General features: G+C 41.5%; 1 protein-coding gene and 1 long non-coding RNA gene across 6 annotated transcripts in view; one reads left to right on the forward strand and one right to left on the reverse strand.

Annotated features, from left to right (window-relative positions):
• LOC115803651 (sal-like protein 2) overlaps positions 1–20,801 on the reverse strand; it is a 900,219-nt gene that overhangs the window by 677,085 nt on the left and 202,333 nt on the right. For all 5 annotated transcript variants that reach the window (XR_016391489.1, XR_016391490.1, XR_016391491.1 and 2 more), the window contains exon 5: positions 16,906–17,022. The gene's annotated coding sequence lies outside the window, so the exon portion shown is untranslated. The remainder of the gene's footprint in view (positions 1–16,905; positions 17,023–20,801) is intronic.
• LOC115803435 (uncharacterized) lies at positions 14,201–19,157 on the forward strand. Its single transcript, XR_016391644.1, has 2 exons — positions 14,201–14,754; positions 14,936–19,157. It is a non-coding gene; the product is annotated as an uncharacterized LOC115803435 (long non-coding RNA).

Genomic DNA, 20,801 nt, shown 5'->3' on the forward strand with positions numbered 1-20,801 from the left:
ATCATAGGTTGCTTCCATAATCCATTATATGTAGTATTTTAAAATAAGTTCCATCACAGACGCAACAACTAAACACAGCAGTTGGTCGAATCATCAATCTCCCTTTCAATAACAAATTTACCTCGTGTTCATTTTCAGATGTAATTGCTATCAGTTGAAGTGCTGGTTAATGCAAAAGGAAGTCTGGGTTGAGTGAGAGTCTCACCTAGTCCATAGAGAAGCTGACATGACCCACACCAACTTGCTCCTCCAGGAAACCGCTGTTTCCTGTTGTGGGGCAGCAGCAACACATAGCTCAGCAATTCTTCCCTCACCCTGTCAGGCTCACCTCACCTTGCAGAGCCTTGAAATTGAAGAAGACACTTTCCATCTAGAGGAAGACCTCAAACATGCTTCTCTCCAGCCTTCTGAAGGTGGTCATGGCTTCACTGTGGCTAGGTAAGGATGGCCCCAGTGGGACTCTACCCCTCTAGGACCTAAGGACTGGGGAAACAGGTGGTTATGGGCACCCTGGGAAGAAGGGGCAGTAGAGTGTAAAATAGAATTTCTTTGTTCCACAGTACTTATTCTTAAACTTCTGATTCTGCTTTTTTTTCCTTTAGGATCCAGTATTGCCCAGAAGGTAACTCAAGACCAACCAGTAATATTAGTGCAGGAGAAGGAGGTTGTGACCCTGGATTGCATATATGACACAAATGATTTCACTTATAGTCTATACTGGTACAAGCAGCCCAGCAGTGGGGCGATGATTCTCCTTATTCGTCAGGACTCTTATAACCAGCAAAATGCAACAGAAGGTCGCTACTCACTGAATTTCCAGAAGGCAAACAAATCCATCAAACTTGCCATCTCAGCTTCACAGCTGGAGGACTCTGCAGTGTATTTCTGTGCACTGAGTGAGCCCACAGTGAGAGGCGTGTTGGAGGCAGGTATACCACAACCCAGGGCTCTGCTTGATACATCTGCCTGCTATAGGGACCAGGGCAGGGAATTGCCTTCACAGACAGGAAGTGGCTAGGGCTGTGGCAGCACAGGTGTAGGGTTAGAGGGAAAACACTCCTTCTAAGAACATATTTCTCTGGGTTCCTAGACCATGTCTAGAGCTATCATTCATCAAAAACAACCTTACCCCTGAAAATTTGGGTTCAAATTTTTTATTGAAGACAAAAAATAGCCACATAAAATCCTTGCCATTTAGTGATTAGAATGAGCTAGAAGAATTGACTAAGGAAATTCAGAGACATCTGATTCAAAAATTAGTAAAAATATGCGTGAATTTTTGGATTTTCAATTAGTTCATGAAATATTTATTGAATATATATTATATTACAGGTATTGTTTTGAATAAGGAAGGTTGTGAAATCTTTTTGTGATTTTCCTCTTTTTGAATATTATGCAGTTTTACACCATTTAATGAACTCATTTATTTTAGTTTTGTTAGCTGAGTTAATGGTACACTTGTTTACTTTCTAAGGTGCCTGATATGTCACAAACTTTGTGCTAATCCTCATTCCATCTTATTAACACCTCTAGCATGGAATAGCTCAATTACCATAATGTAAGCTTTACCTGCCTCCCATCAGTCTTATCCACAAAAAGATCAATAATTAGTGGTTCTTAAAAGGACACTGTGAGAAGCAGAGTATGAATTATCTTGTTTCTCTGCTCTTGCCCTTCACTGCACCACTCCTTCAAAAGTATTTTTGCCATCATGTGGCACATTTTGGACACCTCCAGGCCCTCTTTTTCAATCAGTGTTACACAATCCCAAATACTCCTTCCCTCAAATTTCCTCCTTCTACCTCTAACCCCATTTTCTCAGTGTCTTAAAATTTGAATGGTAATGGGTGGTTGCTAAGTGATCTTGTATCGTAACTGCCTCTTCTATTTGCATTTCGAAAGCAGTTGTGTAGAGTAGAAATCTTAAAAGGAATGTCTTACAGTCCCTTCATTAAGTAGTGCTGGAAAAATCGGACAGCTACGTGTAAAAGGATGAAATTAGAACAGTCTCTAACATCATACATGAAAATAAAGATCTAAATCTAAGACCAAATAATATAAAACTCTTAGAGGAAAACATAGGCAGAACACTCTCTGACATAAATCACAGCAAGATCTTTTTTGGTCCACCTCCTAGAGTAATGAAAATAAAACCAAAAATGTACAAGTGGGACCTAATGAAACTTAAAAGCTTTTGCACAGCAAAGGAAACCATAAACAAAATGAAAAGACAAGCCACAGAATGGGAGAAAATATTTGCCAATGAATGCACAAACAAGGGCTTAATCTCCAATACATACAAACAGCTCATGCAGCTCAATGTCAAAAAACCAAACCACCCAGTCAAAGAAATGGGTGGAAGATCTCAATAGACATTTCTCCAAAGAAGACATACACATGGCCAAGAGGCACATGAAAAGATGCTCAACATCATTAATTATTAGGGAAATGCAGATCAAAACTACAATGAGGGGGGCTTCCCTGGTGGGGCAGTGGTTGAGAGTCCGCCTGCCGATGCAGGGGACACAGGTTCGTGCCCCGGTCCGGGAAGATCCCACATGCCGTGGAGCGGCTGGGACTGTGAGCCATGGCCGCTGAGCCTGTGCGTCCGGAGCCTGTGCTCCACAACGGGGAAGGCCACAACAGTGAGGGGCCCATGTACCGCAAAAAACAAAACAAAACAAAACAAAAACTACAATGAGGTATCACCTCACACTGACCAGAATGGCCTTCATCCAAAAATCTACAAACAATAAATGCTGTTGAGGGTGTGAAGAAAAGGGAACCCTCCTACACTGCTGGTGGGAATGTAAATTGATACAGCTACTATGGAGAACAGTATGGAGGTTCCTTAAAAAACTAAAACTATCATATGATCCAGCAATCTCACTTCTGGGCATATACCCAGAGAACACCATAAATCAAGAAGACATATGCACCCCAGTGTTCATTGCAGCTCTATTTACAATAGCCAGGACACGGAAGCAACCTAAATGTTCACCAATGGAGGAATGGATAAAGAAGATGTGGTACATATATACAATGGAACGTTACTCAGCCATAAAAATGAATGAAATAATGCCATTTGCAGCAACATGCATGGACCTAGAGATTACCATACTGAGTGAAGTAAGTCAGACAGAGAAAGACAAATACCATATGATGTTGCTTATATGTTCAATCTAAAAAAAATGGTACAAATGAACCTATTTACAAAACAGAAGTAGAATCACAGATGTAGAAAAGAAACTTATGGTTACCAAGGGGGAAATGGGGAGGAGGGATAAATTGGAAGATTGGGATTGACATATAACACTACTATATATAAAATAGATAACTAATAAGAACCTACTGTATAGCACAGGGAACTCTACTGAATACCTACATGGGAATAGAATCTAAAAAATAGTGTAATGAGTTACATGGGAATAGAATCTAAAGAAGAGTGGATATATGTACATGTATAACTGATTCACTCTGCTGTACAGCAGAAACTAACACAACATTGTAAATCTACTATACTCCAATAAAAATCAATTTTAAAAGTCTTAAAAATTTTTAACTCAAAAAATCTTACCTTCCTTTTTTTTTTTTTTTTTTTTTTTTTGCGTTACGCGGGCCTCTCACTGTTGTGGCCTCTCCCGTTGCGGAGCACAGGCTCTGGACGCACAGGCTCAGCGGCCATGGCTCACGGGCCCAGCCGCTCCGCGGCATCTGAGATCTTCCCGGACCGGGTCACGAACCCGTGTCCCCTGCATCGGAAGGCGGACTCTCAACCACTGCGCCACCAGGGAAGCCTTACTCCCTGATCTTTGATGACCATCTCGGTCTAGGACACTGATCACAAATGAAACCTTATAAACTGGCATCAGACTGGCTGCAACAAAACCATCTGGGAGCTTTAAAAAATTACACACTTGTGGGAATTCCCTGGCAGTCCAGTGGTTAGGACTCCGCACTTTCACTGCTGAGGGCCCGGATTCAATCCCTGGGTGGGGACCTAAGAGCCTACAAGCTGTGCAGCAGGGCCAAGGGAAAAAAAAATTACACAGTTGTGGGTCTCAATCCTGGAATGTATGATTCATGAAGTTAGTTGTGGGATCCCAGAATCTGTAATTTTAAATCACTTACACATTGATTCTATTATCAGCTGTTGTATGAATATCAGCTATGTCTTTAATAATTTGAAAAGCTGGGAAAAAAGAGAGTCCTAACTCATGCTCGAGGCTTTTGAAACAAATCCACATCTTTAGAGTTCCTAACCCAGTGGAGGAAAATTATTCGATTAAAGTTTGGCAATAAAATATGGCCGATGGATGGTAACAGAAAGCATCCTTGAGGTTATTCACTAAGAGTATAAGATTAGTACTTGTCTGATTCACATAGGACAACCCTTTTATCTTGGAGTCAAGAAAATAGTAGGAGAATAAGACATTGATCTCAGACCATTCTATAAGGATTTGATCATTTCAATTATGATTTTGTTTTCCCATTTTAATGATTCTGAAATTCAGGATTCTTTGACTATTGATAAGATAGTGTGGCTTTTTCCTCTGAAAAGATTTTATTAAAAAGATATTATTTGGGGACCGATAAAATATTGTATTTCAAGTAGTAGTGATTCCTCAATCAGTGACCCTTGATTCATTATTTTTGTTTGGTATAACAAATATTTAGTGAGCATGTAATACATGTCAGTCACTGTTGCTCTATAAATTGGGGTACAATGCTGAAACACAGAGATTCACTCAGTACTGATTTGGCTTCTTATTACGTCCTCTGTAATCAACCTCAGATTCTTTTCTGACATTCAGTGGATTATAGGCTGGCCCACCATGGATACCTGAGAATATAAAGTACTATATAAAGTGCTTAAGAAAACTGATATCTTCTCAGCTGCAGAAATACCTGGGATGCTCTGTTAAAGAACTTCCATGTCAGGCAGGGTCCTAAGAGCAAAACAGACCTGAGAAGTTATGACAGCTCTTGATCAGATTTCCAAGCACCGCCTGAAGACTGGCATGTACCTCATGAATGAAGTCAAGGAAAACAGTTTTCTGACTTGAGGAGACCAGGAAACGTGCATCCCATTTCAGTGTCTGTCCACCAGGGGGTGCAGTTTCCTAACACAAACACATTTCCTGTCTGAAACTAGGCTTAGGTTTATCACTTCACTGTGACTTCAATGTTTCTTCATGTGAAGAGTCAAGGACATTATTCAGGAGACACTCTAGAGATGAACTCTTCTCCAGGCTTAGTGACTGTGATACTCTTAGTGCTTGGTAAGCAAAATGCCTCTAAAAATTTGGATTCTTTCTTCTGTTATGTCAACAAAACCTTTCATCATAATTTTATCCCAGAGCTTTATGGCCAAGATGATACAGAACTCTTTTATTTTTCCCCAGGACAAACCCGTGAAGACTCAGTGACCCAGATGGATGGCCAAATGACTCTTCCAGAAGGGGCTGCCTTGACCATAAATTGCACTTATTCAGCCACTGGGTACCCCACTACTTTCTGGTATGTTCAATATCCTGGAGAAGGTCCACAGGTCCTTCTGAAAGCCATGAAGGACAATGAGAAGGGAACCAATAAGGAGTTTGAAGCCACATACCACAAAGAATCAAAATCCTTCCACTTGGAGAAAGCCTCAGTCCAAGATTCAGATTCGGCTGTGTACTACTGTGCTCTGAGTGACACAGTGATGGGAACCGCAGGGGCAGCTGAGCACAAACTCTTTGAGTGGCAACAAGGAGCCTGGAGGCTGAGTGTCTCTCCATTTGATCCACTCTGTGGCACAGTCTATGGTGGTTTGTCCCTCAGTCTCTGGTTGATACAAAACTCATACAAATTTCTAGAGAATAAGAACAAGAAGTGAATATTCCCCATGCCCAGCTCTTCATTAGTGATTTTGAAAAAAGAGTCTGACATCAGTAGTTCCTCATCCAGGGCCAAAGTAATTTCAAGGTAAAGTCACATAAACAATGAGACTTGGGGCCAATGTAAGAAGAAACAAGAAGCACTTGGATGTGTGCTGTACCCCTGTGGAAGGGTTTAGAAACCAGAAGCATTAATTACACTTGAATAATTAGGGTGGATGGTGCTGTGTGTGTTTGTGTGTTTTGAGAGCATTCAGGGAGTGAAGGTTGAAAATAGGAAAACTGAAAATAAATAAGCAGCAGACTACCCATGTTCTCTACCAGTGCCTGTATAACAAGCAGTGATCATTTCCCAAACCCAGCAGAAAATTGGAAGTTAGCCATTGATGAATTGAGCAACAGCACATATAAGTAAGTAAGCCAAAATAATTAAAAATTTAAAATGTAATAATTAACTATTCACTTCAAGGAAAAAATTATTATTCAAGAAAGTAGCATACTCAGTCTATATGATTCAACTAAATTTTCTTCTAGGTAAGTTTTACCACCAATAGTCATGATTAGGCAGAATATCTATTTTCCCCAAACCTTGTGTATTACTAAGGTTCTGGACTGTTGCTTATCAGTTAGGCTTTTTAAAAAAAATTTAATAATTTAAAATTCATGAATGAGATGGAGCTTCGTTTCATTTAAAAGTCATTTATATATTTTTGTATAAATTGTCTATTCATATATCTTCCCATCTCCTACTGTGTTATAGTCATTTAAATATAGATTTTAAAGGACATTCTCTATGTTAAGAAAGTTGTCATAAGACTCTCACATATACGTGTCTTTTAAAAAAGTTTAATATAACCTTTTTAACTTTGTTTATGGTCTTGATTGTTTGGCAGGCAGAATTTTAAAAATAGTATGTAGTAAATTTTGGAAAAATTTCTTTCATGGATTCTGAGTTATATCTTATGCTTAAAAATCTGTAGCACTCTAAAATGATAAAATTTTATCTCATATTTTCTTTAGTTTTTCTAAGATTAATTTTGTCTTTAAATCTTAAATTTGCGTGCGTGTGTGTGTGTGTGTGTATGTGTAGAGAGGTTGAGGTTTCAGGCTTTGTATTTTTCTTAATTTTTGTTTGTTAGTTTATTTTGAGGGAGCTTTCCAGGCTCAACATTTTGAATGACTCATTTTTCTGCCACTAGAAATTATGCAAGTTTGAATTCAGGGAGGCTTAACTTCTGTGTGTGTAAACTTTTTACAATATTTTGGAGGGCAGTTTTTTTAAGCATATAATATGAATCAAATCACAAATAATAATTTGGAGTCTTCTGTTCCATTGGCCTGTAAGTCTGTTTTTAGTCCAGTACCATACTGTTTTGATTACAAAAGCTTTGTATTATTTTTTTATTTGCGGTACGCGGGCCTCTCACTGTTGTGGCATCTCCTGTTGCGGCATCTCCTGTTGCGGAGCACAGGCTCCGGACGCACAGGCCCAGCGGCCATGGCTCACGGGCCCAGCCGCTCCACAGCATGTGGGATCTTCCCGGAAAGGGGCACGAACCCGTATCCCCTGCATCGGCTGGTGGACTCTCAACCACTGCGCCACCAGGGAAGCCCTGTATTATATTTTGAAATCAGGAAGTGAAATGCCTCCCACTTTGTTCTACTTGCTCAAGATTACTTTGGCTATTTGGGGTCCTTTGCGATTCCATATGAATTTTAGGATTGTAAAACATGTCATTGGGATTTTGATACGCATTGCACCGAATCTGTAGATTGTGTGCAAAAGCTTTTAAGTTTAATTAGGTCCAATTTGTTTATTTTTGTTTTTATTTTCATTACTCTAGGAGGTGGGTCATAAAAGATCTTGCTGTGATTTATGTCAAAGAGTATTTTTCCTATGTTTTCTTCTAAGAAATTCAATAAATAAACAATGCATTGAGTGAGATATTCTTTCTATGTGAGAGCTTCCTTGTAAATGAATTCTTGATCACTGTCAAACTATGTGTCCTGATTTTTGGCTAGGGAAATTGTGTCACTGACTCTGATAATTTTTTCAGACTATATTTTCTCCAGATGAAGCCCTTATTTTTCTCTGAGGTATCCTTTCCCTTTCTTTACTCCTTCCTGACATGTCTGATTACTGGGGCACTTTAAGTGGAGGCAATGTTGTGAGGGTGGAAAGCCTAGATATTTCTATACCTGTGATCAGCAATGTAGCAGACAGTAGGGCACTGGTCCCAACAGCAATGCCAGTACCTTGCTGAAAACCTAGAAGGAAATCTCTGTGCTCTCCAATCTCCTTGTACTCCTCTTCGTTAAGGACAGCTGGGACTCAGCCTACCTGTTACTTTCTTCTCAGCTATTTGGGGACTAGAGGAAAGGCTTTCCCCAAACAACTAGTTTCCTTCTTACATGTCCATTGATCTGTACATGCCAAGCTTTCTCTACAACCTATTGTTTTCTGCTCTTCATCCTCGAGTTCCCTGCTACTGACCCCAGATTTCTATATGAGCCTCAATGGGATACCTCACTTAAGCTCTGTTGGCACAGCATGGCTGGCTTCCACAGAAGCTCCTTGGCTAAGCACAGGGGATCAGGGACATTTTAAATCTACCATCTTTCTAGAATTGCCTTACTCTTAGGTCAAAAAAACCTGTACAACTAAAATTCTAAAGGGCCATTCCTGGTGTGAGGAAGGTCAGAATCAATGATGATGAATGGAAAATACCTTGATATGGTAATGTTTACACATTTCATTAACATACTTGTACAGAAGCTTAAATTTCTGTGAAGGCTGATCTATCAATATTTTCCCTTATTCTTTCTGACTCTCATGTTTAGAAAATTCATGACCATCCGAAATTGATTAAAATATGCTTTCATTTTATTTAAAATATTAATTATCTCTATTTGGAATTTATTTCATAGCTGATGTTAAGGTATGCATCCAAATTTAGTTGCTGATCTCTAGATGACTCTCCATTCATGAAGACATATTTTACTGAATATACCATCTTTTCCCTATTTTTTGATAACTAAATTTCCATAAATAATTTGTATGTTTGGACTTTCTATTATGTTCCGTCGATATCTCTATCTGGACCTTTCTGGTAACATGCTTCTTCACTTAGTACAGCATTACACTTTGTCTTACTAACTGTGGAGGAAATCCCTCACCATTCTGTTTCAGAACTGAAGGCCTCCTGAAGCCCGAGATTATCTGCAGTATCAGATAGGGCCTCTAGAGGAAGATGCTACACAACTTGAACTCGATAGAAAGCCAGAAAGCAGCCAGCCCTTTGAGGAAGAGATTCTACTTTGCATGCCAGTGTAAACTCACTCACTGCTCTGTCAGGGTGTCCATGTGGCTGAACTGTTTCCAGGAAAAACCTGCAGAAAGGAGCTTCCTGTTTCCTCACAGCTCAGACATGAAGCCCACCCTCATCTCAGTGCTTGTGATGATATTCACACTCAGTGAGTAAAGTCTCTTTTTATTCTATCTTTCTCTGGTCTTCTGATTTAGAATCACTTTAACGAACTATTCTCCTCTGTCTGCAAGACAATCCCTGATCCAGAACTGGTGTTACAGGAGGAACAAGAGCCCAGACAGTGACTCAGCCTGAGGACCACATCTCCGTCTTTGAAGGGTCCCCAGTGCAGGTGAAGTGCAACTACTCATATTCTAGGAGTCCTGAGCTCTTCTGGTATGTACACTACCCCAAACAACAGCTCCAGTTACTCCTGAGACACACCTCAAGAGAGAGTATCAGAGGTTTCACGGCTGACCTCAACAAGGGTGAGGCATCCTTCCATCTGAAAAAACTATCAGCTCAAGAGGAAGACTCAGCGGTGTATTACTGTGCTCTGAGGGACACAGTAACTGGTTTTACAAAGGAAGCAGAGCACAAACCCCTTAAGAGTTACTGAAAATATTTCTCAGTTCCCTATTTGGCCACAGTGGGGCATTCTCTCTCTAGAGACTGACACTGAGTTTATCTCTGAGATACAGTTGCCATCAGTTGTCAGTTAGCTATAGATTAATCTCAAAAATTTGTTCAAGGAAATTCTCATTACCTACAATGCCTAAATTAATTTTTAAAATAGTAAGTGTATTTATCCTATAGATTAGTACCTGGAAAAATACTTTAGAAATAAAACTATGTAATGGCATAAAAATCCTTTTCTTGGCCCAGAGGGGCTCCCCAGGCTTAAGTGGTGCAGTCCCTCCTCTCTATCTCCTCTGCCGTAGCATCCACCCCGACCTGTGCTCATCACCACGTACTGAAGCCCAGTTCCTGAAAAGGAGGATACTGTTTCCCGACATGTGGTTGCTGATCTTTCTACAGCTAATGCCTTTCCTCTCATGCACTTCATGGACCCATACTACCCAAATCAAGTGCAATCAGGAGAAACATCACAGCAATTTGAACAAGGAAAGTTTAATATAAAGAGTTATTAACTAATAACAGGGAATTATTTACTAATGAGTAAAAAGAACTCTAAAGAACATAAGAATAGCATAGGTAGGGAGACGCTGTTATCTCTAGGACTAAGCCAGAGTTCCGAGGAAACTAACACGTTGTAATTTGTACCCCCTTCTCCTACCAAGCCAATGCCTCAGGCTTCATTGGGGAGTGTGTGGCTGCAGCCTGCTGGATGGGGAAGTTTGCTGAGGTGCCAGAGAACAAGGTTGACAGGCAGAAGAACACCTCCCAGGGTTCCAACACAATTTATAGGAAGCTGGCAAGGGAGTGCTGCTGAATTTGCTTGGGTGCTTGTGAAACCTGTCAAGAAACCACCTGGGGGGCTGTCATTAAATGCTGCTGGAGGTGAGCATCACTGGTGTCTCACAGGATGGCCAAGCACTGCAGGAACAAGAAGTGTGGAAGGGCTTCCCTGGTGGCGCAGTGGTTGAGAGTCTGCCTCCGATGCACGGGACACGGGTTCGTGCCCCGGTCCAGGAAGATCCCACATGCCATGGAGCGGCTGAGCCCGTGAGCCATGGCCGCTGGGCCTGTGCGTCCAGAGCCTGTGCTCCGCAGCAGGAGGGGCCACATCAGTAAGTGGCCCGCGCAACACAAAAGAAAAACAAAATCAAAAAAGAAGTGTGGAAAACATGCCAGGACCTGGAAGAGATGCTGCTTCTTCCTACAGTGTCCTTCCCGTTCCCTCTACTGACAAAGCTTAACATCATGCCAGCTGGCAAAGGAGAAATGTTTACAAGGTCCATGTCCAGAGTCACCCTCTGAATCCATGAAGGGTGGATTTATAATTGAAAGGCAATAAATTTATAAGTGGCATGCCCCATCTTTCTGGTTACTGATCTTTCCTACACACGCCCCCCATACACATTTGAACTTCCAAACAACGGTGAAATGACTCTATGTTTCTATCTAACAAGCTAAAGCTGTCCTTTGAACAAGTGAAGACGTTCTCATCATTTCCCCCAAATGAGGAGACCCATAATCCCAGCAGTCACTACGGATCACTGGCTGTATTAATTACTTCTAAAATTCAGAGGAAATTTCACTGAAAATGCTGTTATATACAGACTAAAATGTAAACTTAATCTCTGACGATCTGCATATAAAATGATTATGGTGAGGAGAAAGAAGAGAATGGCAATGTATAAAAAGGAACACACATGTAAAGAGCAAAAAGAAAATATAGAAAACTACTACATTCTTTGATTCCCAATTTGGTCACGATACTGCAATTGACATGTACGACTTCCTTCTTTTATTACACAGTTTATATTTTCCCTGCCCTCAGCCATAACCTCAGTGGATTAGGTTACTTCCCTAGTGGTGTGATCCAAATCTTCATTCTCAAAGGGTCTGAGTACTCAAAAATCTTGTCTTTTCATTGCTTGCTGTAATTTAACATTAACGTTTAGTATCAGGCTTGGAAGTTCCCAGAGGCTCCCCTAGGAAATCTCCTGGGTTCCGGACATAGTCCTCTTTATATCTGTTGTGTAGCAGCTACCTAATTCCTCCTTGGTAATTGGTATCAATCACTCCAGTCAGTAGAGTAACCTCTTTTTCTATTCATTGCTGTGAAACATATGTAGCCCAAATGGCCACATGGCTGTCTTATCTTCCAATTCAGTGAAATTATTGCTGTGTCCCCTGGTGAAAGCCTTCCTCCTTTCAGAGAGTAAGACCTCCAAACCAATACAGCTCAAAGTTACAAACATTGGGAGCAAAAATACTGGTAGTAGGTTACTGGTAATAATCGTGAGAGCGTCCACTCCCAGAGCCACTTCCTTGATTCCTGGACTCATGCATTCTGGGTATGGGGGAGAAAACATCATATAATACTCTCTGCTATAAAGCATATATTGCATCATATAAGACAGAATCCCATCTGTTTACAGAGTTGTTTTCCAACTGGTGCTATAACGGAATCAAGAAGCCATTCTACATTTCAATAGGCCACCCACTTCTGGGTGATGGGGTATGAGGTAAGATAAATAATCCCATGGGCATGTGCCCACTGCTGTAATCTTTTGCAGTGAGAATAGTTTCTTCCTCAGAAGAAATACTGTGGGCAATCCCTTGATGAAATTAGGCATTCTGTGAGTTTATAAGGATGATGCTGGCAGAGTACAATGAGCAAGGAAGACAAATCCATATGCAAGCACATGTGTCTACTCCTGTGAGAACAAGTCTCAGTCATCTCCATCATGGAAGATGTCTAATGCAATCCACTCGTCATCAGGTGTCTGGGCAGTCTCTCTGGGGAATGACACCATATCAGGGGCTCAGCATTAGTCTCTGTGTTTGGCAGATTAGTCACTGAGCAACAGCATTAGCTAGGTCAAACTTGGTAAGGGGAAATCAATGTTTTTGACTTCACGCATATCTTCCATTCCTGCTAGCAAGGCCACTTTGCTCATGGGATCATTGACCAAGCATCGGGGTGGCTGGGGAAAGATGCTGACACCTCCATAGAGTGCATTGTTTTGTCCATTATTAAGAGCTTCCATTTCCCTTGGCCAGTATCCACATAGTGCATAATTCTCTTGACAGTCTGTGCCCATTCTGAGAGGGCCATCCAGATACCTCTTTCCTAGATTTCCTTGGCACTAATCTTCCGATCTTGTTCCTTCCAAGTCTCTTACCAGAAAAATCATTAGCAGCTGCCCAAGAATCACTGTAGATCAGTACCTCTGGCCATCCCTCAGTCTAGAGAACATGAATAACCAAAAGGTATCTCCTGATGATGTGGAGGGATTGTCCTTCGTCTTCATCCTTCAGTGGGCTATAGTGCTAGTTTTGTGTGGTACCAAAATAATGTGCAAATCCATATGAAAAATAGGCTTGATTTTCTTGTTCCTTAGTTAACTGATTATAAGGAACTCCCTAGAAGGTTATAGGCACGGTTAAGGGAGAGTATACAAAAAAGAAGAGTTTGTGTCAAAGGAATCTGAGGTGCTTACTCATTCAGCTTCCCTGGATCTTCTGGGGATGCCTGAGCCCAGTCTCTTATATATCATTTCCACTTGATGATAGATTGCTGCTGGGCATGATCAACAGTGCAGGTACGTAGTTGGACAACACTTGGTTCATGACGGAAATTCAGGCTGCATGGTCACTAAGTTAGTTTTTTCCTAAGTTAGATATTCAGACTTTGCCATGGTCAATTAGCAAGTCAGAAGCTGTTTCTTAAAAGGAGAGCCGATATTTAAAGAAAAGGGCATGTATTCCCCCCAGCCCCCAATACTAGTGGAGTATGCTGCCATCTTCCTGTTGGTGTTTCCCATGTCTCCATCCTATTTGCCATGGAAACTCCAAGCATCATTTTTGGATCTGCTGGATCATGAGACCAAAGTGATGAAGCAGATAGCACTGAGATGTTCCTTCCTCTGCAATGTTTTGGAATAGTTTAAGAAGGATCAGTGTTAACTCTTCCTGAAATGTTGGGTAGACTGACTCAATAGCTTTTTTTTTTTGCGGTACGCAGGCCTCTCACTGTTGTGGCCTCTCCGGTTGCGGAGCACTGGCTGCGGAGGCACAGGCCCAGCGGCCATGGCTCACGGGCCTAGCCGCTCCGCAGCATGTGGGATCCTCCCAGACCGGGGCACGAACCCGTGTCTCCTGCATCGGCAGGTGGACTCTCAACCACTGCTCCACTAGGGAAGCCCTCGATAGCTTTTGACTCCAGTTATTTGACCCTATTGGAGATGCTGAGGAAAACCCAATATTAATTAACTTATTCCTTTTTTACTTAATTCAGCCAGAGTCAGTTTCTGTTACTCACCAATAAGAACCCTGGCTTATATACAATCTCATTCCAGCATTAGGCAAATTAGGAAAAAAAAAAAAAAAGAAAAGAAAGCTTATATATAAAATACCAGAAGTGATTGTAAGAAACCTAACAGTGCTCCTCAGAGGTATTCTGTAAATACCAGGCATCAGTATTCTTTCTTAATTGAGTTTTTACATGAATTAAGCTGCATCTGTTCTTACTCTAGGCTAGAACTGGAGTGTAATAAAGGCAGAGAATAGACTAGCTTTGTAATTTCTTCTGTATCAGCTCTAACACTTCACCTTCCACAGCCGGCTCTATTAGCAGGATGATGTTGCTACCACAAGATGGCAGTACCCTCTCTCCTCAGACTTGCTTGGTTTGAAATCAACATGTTTGTATTGAAAGCGCAGGATTGAGCTTCCTCTGATTGGCTGGGTAAGAAGCCTGAGTCTCTCTCTGGGATCCAGAGAGACTAGATAAATATACCCAGAAAAAAGAACTAGACTGAGGAACCTGGCTTCATTTCAGGCTCTGGAGCTGAGTCTCCTGTGATCCCAATAAGGAGGAAGAATGGAGAAACTCCTGACCGTGTCTTTGGTGATTCTGTGGCTTCAACTGGCCAGTGAGTTGGGGCTCTTGGCGATGGGAAGAGGGTGACCAAAGTTCCGAGCCCACAAGACAGAGGCGCAAAATCTTCTTGTTAATTGGGAAATGTACCCCCAAATTATGGAAGGAAATGCAAACACTAGAGAGTGAAAATGCAGTGACTCACTCCTGGCCTCTGGCCTTGTGTTTCTGCCTAGGGGTGAATAGCCAGCAAGGAGAAGAGAATCTTCAGGCCCTGAGCATCCAGGAGGGTGAAAATGCCACCATGAACTGCAGTTATAAAACTGCTATAGAAACCTTACATTGGTACAGACAGGATTCAAGGAGAGGCTTTGCCCACCTGATTTTAATACGTTCAAATGAGAGAGAGAAGCGTAGTGGAAGACTGCGAGTCACGTTTGACAACTCCATCAAAGGCAGTTCCCTGTCCATCACGGCTTCCCAGGCTGCAGACACTGCTACTTACCTCTGTGCTACGGATACACAGTGCTCACCAGGCAACTGCAGCCCCAGCGCAAACCCTGCCAGAGCTGCCTCTTAGAAGCCGCAACAGTGTGTAGAGTTGGTGGTTATGTCTTCCCACAAAGGAGAGTCTACAAACAGCTGGCAACAGGAAAGGGAGGCCTGTCAAATTCCTGATGTTTTTGGCAGCATGTTAGACTAGGGTAAAGGCCATGAGATTTAGAACGGGAAACTGAAATACCAGCTTCAGCTCTGCCCATCCTGGCTCTGTGTCCTTAAGCACACCATCGGTGTAGCAGCCTTCAGTTTCCTCACTTTAAACAAAGGATTTGGACTGATGAGCCTAAAGACCTTTCAAGCTCTAATTTTACCAGGTCACTTGTGGAGGATGAGGAAGGACTTGTCAGTATTAGAAGGTCTCATCTGTTATATGTACAGCCTCCTCAAGACTTAGGTGGGGCTTTGAGATGCATGAGAGGATTTTTGCATTTCTCTAATTCCAACAGTAGATTCATCAGACATTAGAGTTAAAAAGGATCTTAGGACTCTTTCAACCAAACTTTTCATTTTAAAGCTGAGCAGTGAAAACGTTGTATAATAATAGATACAAAGATCTGAATCTTTGGAGTAGTAGAGACAAAGATCTGAATCTGATTCTCCCATTTATTAGTTGTGTGATTTCCAAGCTTCAATTTCTCCATTAAGGAGATGGGAATTTATCAGAGAGTCATAATCTTTCCCCATACAAGTGAGAGATGTTCTCAGCTACCAGGTCCTAAAATGTTGTGTTTTGAAAGTGGATACTTCTATTATCACATATATAACAGTTTTCCATCCATTTTATTCTTGCTTCTGGTAAGAATAGTTTTTTTGATACATTTTTGATGCTACTGAAAATGTGTTTGTGGAGAAAGCGCATTTGTACTTATGTGATGCTTGGTGGAAAAGGTGGGGGAGGGAAGGCGAAAGGTTGGTAGGACTGTGAAAACCACATTCCAGAGCTTCAACCACCAACATCACCTATATCAGAATCACCTACAGCACCTTGAAGATCTGGGTTATTAGGCACTTACTCAATCAGACTCTGATGCACTGATGCATTGCATTTTTTATTTTTATTTTTTTTTGCGGTTCGCGGGCCTCTCACTTTTGTGGCCTCTCCCGTCGCGGAGCACAGGCTCCGGACACGCAGGCTCAGCGGCCATGGCTCACGGGCCCAGCCGCTCTGCGGCATGTGGGATCTTCCCAGACCGGGGAACGAACCCGTGTCCCCTGCATCGGCAGGCGGACTCTCAACCACTGTGCCACCAGGGAAGCCCGATGCATTGTATTTTTAATGAACATCTTCTATATCAGTTAGAGACTGGGTCAGCTTCAACTTACAAAAATTTCAAATACTAATCTTTTCAACAAGGTGGAGTTTACTTTCCTCTCACGTAAAGAAGCGCTGTCATATGTATCATATGCAGTCCAGGGCTGGTATACTACCGTCATCATGTTATAAAAAATCAAGGGGCTTCCTTCTAGCTCTCTGTCTCTTGTCCTTAAAGTGTCACTTTTGTTTATATACTTGGCAGAAACTGCTAGAGATCCATCCACTTTACACACATTCCAGGCAGAAAGAAAGAGAAGGTCAAGGGGCAAATGAGTACATGCTGGCCAAGTCAATCATTTCCAGAAAATCCACCCAACAGCTGCTACTTACATTTCACTGACCAGAGTGTTATTCCATGTCCCCACCTTTCTCCCGTCTGCAAAGGAGTCTGGGATGTCAGTATTTTTTCAGTCTCAGCATGTTGTCACTCACATCAAAACTGTGGCTCTATTAGTAAGAAATAGGAGAGAATGGACATTCTTTAGGCAAATAGCAATTTCTGCTATCCCCAGGGTATATTAAGACTCATATGGGGTGTTTTGCTTCATAGTTATTCATTTTTGAAATACTATATCCAGTCTATCTCCCAGTTCTGTTGACTTTGCTTCCGAAAGGTCTCCAGAAGATGTCACAAACCCCACACACTAATTCACCTCCACCATCCTAATTAAAAATCCATTTTAGTCCCTTGCTCCTCAGCATGTGACACACCCCATCATTCTTCAATGTAGTCCTCTGTACCACAGTGAGAATGATCTTGTCAGAGTGCAGATTTGAGCATGTCAATCACCTGGATCCCCATTTGCTCTTAGAATAAAGAGAAACTTCTTTTAAAATTTTTATTTATTTTATTTTTGGCTGCATTGTGTCTTCGTTGTTGCACGCGGACTTTCTCTAGTTGTGGTAAGCCAGGGCTACTCTTCGTTGCGGTGCACAGGCTTCTCATTGTGGCGGCTTCTCTTGCCGTGGAGCACGGACTCTAGGTGCACAGGCTTCAGCAGTTGCAGCACGCAGGCCAGGCTCAGTAGTTGGGGTACACACGCCCTAGAGTGCATGGGCTTCAGCAGTCACAGTGGGTGGGCTCAGTAGTTGTGGCTCGTAGGCTCAAGAGCGCAGGCTCACTAGTTGTGGTGCACAGGCTTAGTTGCTCCACGGCATGTGGGATCTTCCTGGATCAGGGCTCAAACCCGTGTCCCCTGCATTGGCAGGAGGATTCTTAACCACTGTGCCACGAGGGAAGTCCCAAACCTTCTTAATATGACCTACAAAACCTTGCATAATTTAGGATCTTGTTACCTCTCCAACCTCATTTCACAATGTACTCCTAATCTCTCTCCCTCTCTGTCTCTCTCTCTCTTCAACAATACTGGTATTATTTAAGTTTCTTTTTTTTAAATTAATTAATTAATTTTGGGCTGCGTTGGGTTTTTGTTCCTGCGTGCGGGTTTTCTCTAGTTGTGGTGAGTGGGGGCTACTCGTTGTTGCAGTTCGCGGGCTTCTCATTGCAGTGGCTTCTCTTGTGGCAGAGCACGTGCTCTAGGCACGCGGGCTTCAGTAGCTGTGGCACGCAGGCTCAGTAGTTGTGGCACGTGGGCTCAGTAGTTGTGGCTCACGGGCTGTACAGTGCAGGCTCAGTAGTTGTGGTGCACAGGCTTAGTTGCTCCACGGCATGTGGGATCTTCCTTGACCAGGGCTTGAACCCATGTCCCCTGCATTGGCAGGCGGATTCTTAACCACTGTACCACCAGGGAAGTCCTTAAGTTTCTTAAAAGTACCTTTTTCCTACTCTATGACCCCTTCATAGCAACTGTAGGGGATTTCTTATTTATTTTCCTTTTCCTAAATTTTTTTCCTCCCTTCAAAAGAGTAAAAAAAACAGTAAATGCCTATTCATTCTTATACATCTGTCCAAGAGTCTGTAGCTGAAGGAAGCTCAGGTGGCATTTTTAGAATTATAGACCTCTGCATTTTCACATTTGCAGTTTCTCCTTTATTTCTTTGATGATTTGATTAAGACCTATTTTCACTACTACTTCTGTGAGTTCCTTAATTGTAGCGTCCACATCTGTGTGTCTCACCCTTGAAAACTCAGCATCAGTGTATCTTAGGCATTAGGATCATCTAATTTCCTTCTTCTTCTTTTCTATCCATTAATGTATTCTTTATTTTAAGTCTCCTCAAAAAGATATGATAATATTTATTAAAAAAAAGAAATCTTTGGAAGTTTATGGATACATTCTTCTGGCATAGCAGGGATTGGCAAAGCACAGCCCACAGGGCAGAGCAGCCTGCCACCTGTGTTTGTAAATAAAGTTTTATTGGAAAACAGCCATGTCAATTTATTTATGCATTGACCATGGATGCTTCGTGTTATAAGAGCACAGTTGAGTAGTCACGACAGAGACTATATGACTTCAAAACCTAAACTATTTGCTATTTGACCCTTCACAGAAAAACTGTTTGCCTACCTCTGGGGAGTAGGAATTACATGGGAATTTTTAGATTTGTAGTTTTTTGTTTGATAGCAACAAATTAAATAATAAAAGCATATTTCTAATCATCTGTATTGCTAACTTAGAAAACTCCCCTTAGTTTTGAGTCCTTTGTGTTCTTTATGTTATTTTTATCAAATGAAAGACAAATGGAATAACGGCACTTTACAAATAAAAGCATCTCAGTTCTTTAAATGGATAAAAGTGTTAAGAATATTGTTTAAACATTTAAAAAATTTTTACTGAAGTATAGTTGATTTACAGTGTTGTGTTAGTTTCAGGTGTACAGCAAAGTGATTCAGTTATACATACGTATCTATTCTTTTTCAGATTCTTTTCCATTATAGGTTATTACAAGATATTGAGTATCGTTCCCTGTGCTATACAGGGATCTTGTAGGGCAATTTGTCTTGCGTAACACATGAGCCAAGATTTTCTTGACGATTCAACCAAAGGATCAAGAAACTAGAGGAATAGTTCTGTCAACTTTTATGTAACTCCAAACAAAACCTCCTGCTGCTTCTCAGCCAGCCATGCTGTTTGCTTTCTGCATACTGCATAATGGAGAATTTAACAGTTATCATAGTTTTATTGGTACTGGAGGATGTAGTCACTATCCTCACCTAACAGGGTGGATGTCTGGACGCCCACCTGAAGGTAAACACTGCCTTCTTCCCTAACATTCTGGAGTCCTGCACACTGGGTGTTGGACACCTGAGCATTGGGAGTTAAACAACAGGATAAACAGGCCAAAGAAATGGAGAGGGAGATAAAAGAACAAAAATAAATCTAAATAGAGGAAATAAAGTATTCAAGCAGGTTTTATTCCCCTGGTGATAACTGCATCAGCTCTCTACTTCCAGTCTGAGCCCTCATTCCACATGGCTGGGTCCAGGCTAGTGGAAGTACAGGCAGGGCATACGATTTGTTTTACTTACCTGCTCCTCACTCAACTGAAAGCAATTTGAGATAGGAATCGTGTCTGGTTTTGGTTTACACATTGTAGACAACTCTGTAAATTTCCAGAATCAATGCTTGAGCCTAGGGATTCCTGAACACGCAGAACAATATAAGAGTACCTAGGTGGTCTGCTGAGCCAGAGAGTCTTGCCAGCAGGATAACTCTACTCAAGACCCTAATTTTAGTAAGAGCTAAAAAAATAGATCATTTTACCTGGTGAGAAAATCTATGTAGGTGAATATGTATCATTTGAAGAAGACGATTCCTGTGTTCAACTGACTTAGTCATAGCCATTGTTACTAGATTGACAGCACTGCCCTGAGAGCCTGTGTAAGGCAACATCACATGTGTCTGCAGAAACAAAGTCCCCATGCCTTAAAATGGTTGATGTGAGCAAGTAACAATGTTTTGACTTCTTGCTATAAATACAGTCATACTTTGCATAAAGTAAACCCAATCCTAGGGAAAGAATAAGCTATGAAATGACCCTGTCAAATCTTCTGCTGTGTTCACTTCACTAGCACAATAATTGCACAAGAAACTAGACAAACAAGCTGACCGACATTGAGCAAACAGTTCTTTACATTGAGATTCCTGAATCCCTAATAATACAACTAAACAGGAGACAGGTAAACACCACACACGTGCCTCTGGAATGAAGAGAGTCTGGCTAATACTATGAAGTATCTAAACTCAACTTTCTTAAAAAATTACTTACTTGAATTGAAACAAGAATGTGACAAGAAGTGAAAAGAAGGTGTTTCAAAACAACTA

Source organism: Delphinapterus leucas, chromosome 2 (genome assembly GCF_059928025.1).
Source record: "Delphinapterus leucas isolate spDelLeu-1000000601 "Yukka" chromosome 2, BTC_Dleu_Yukka2, whole genome shotgun sequence".
NCBI lineage: Eukaryota > Metazoa > Chordata > Mammalia > Artiodactyla > Monodontidae > Delphinapterus > Delphinapterus leucas.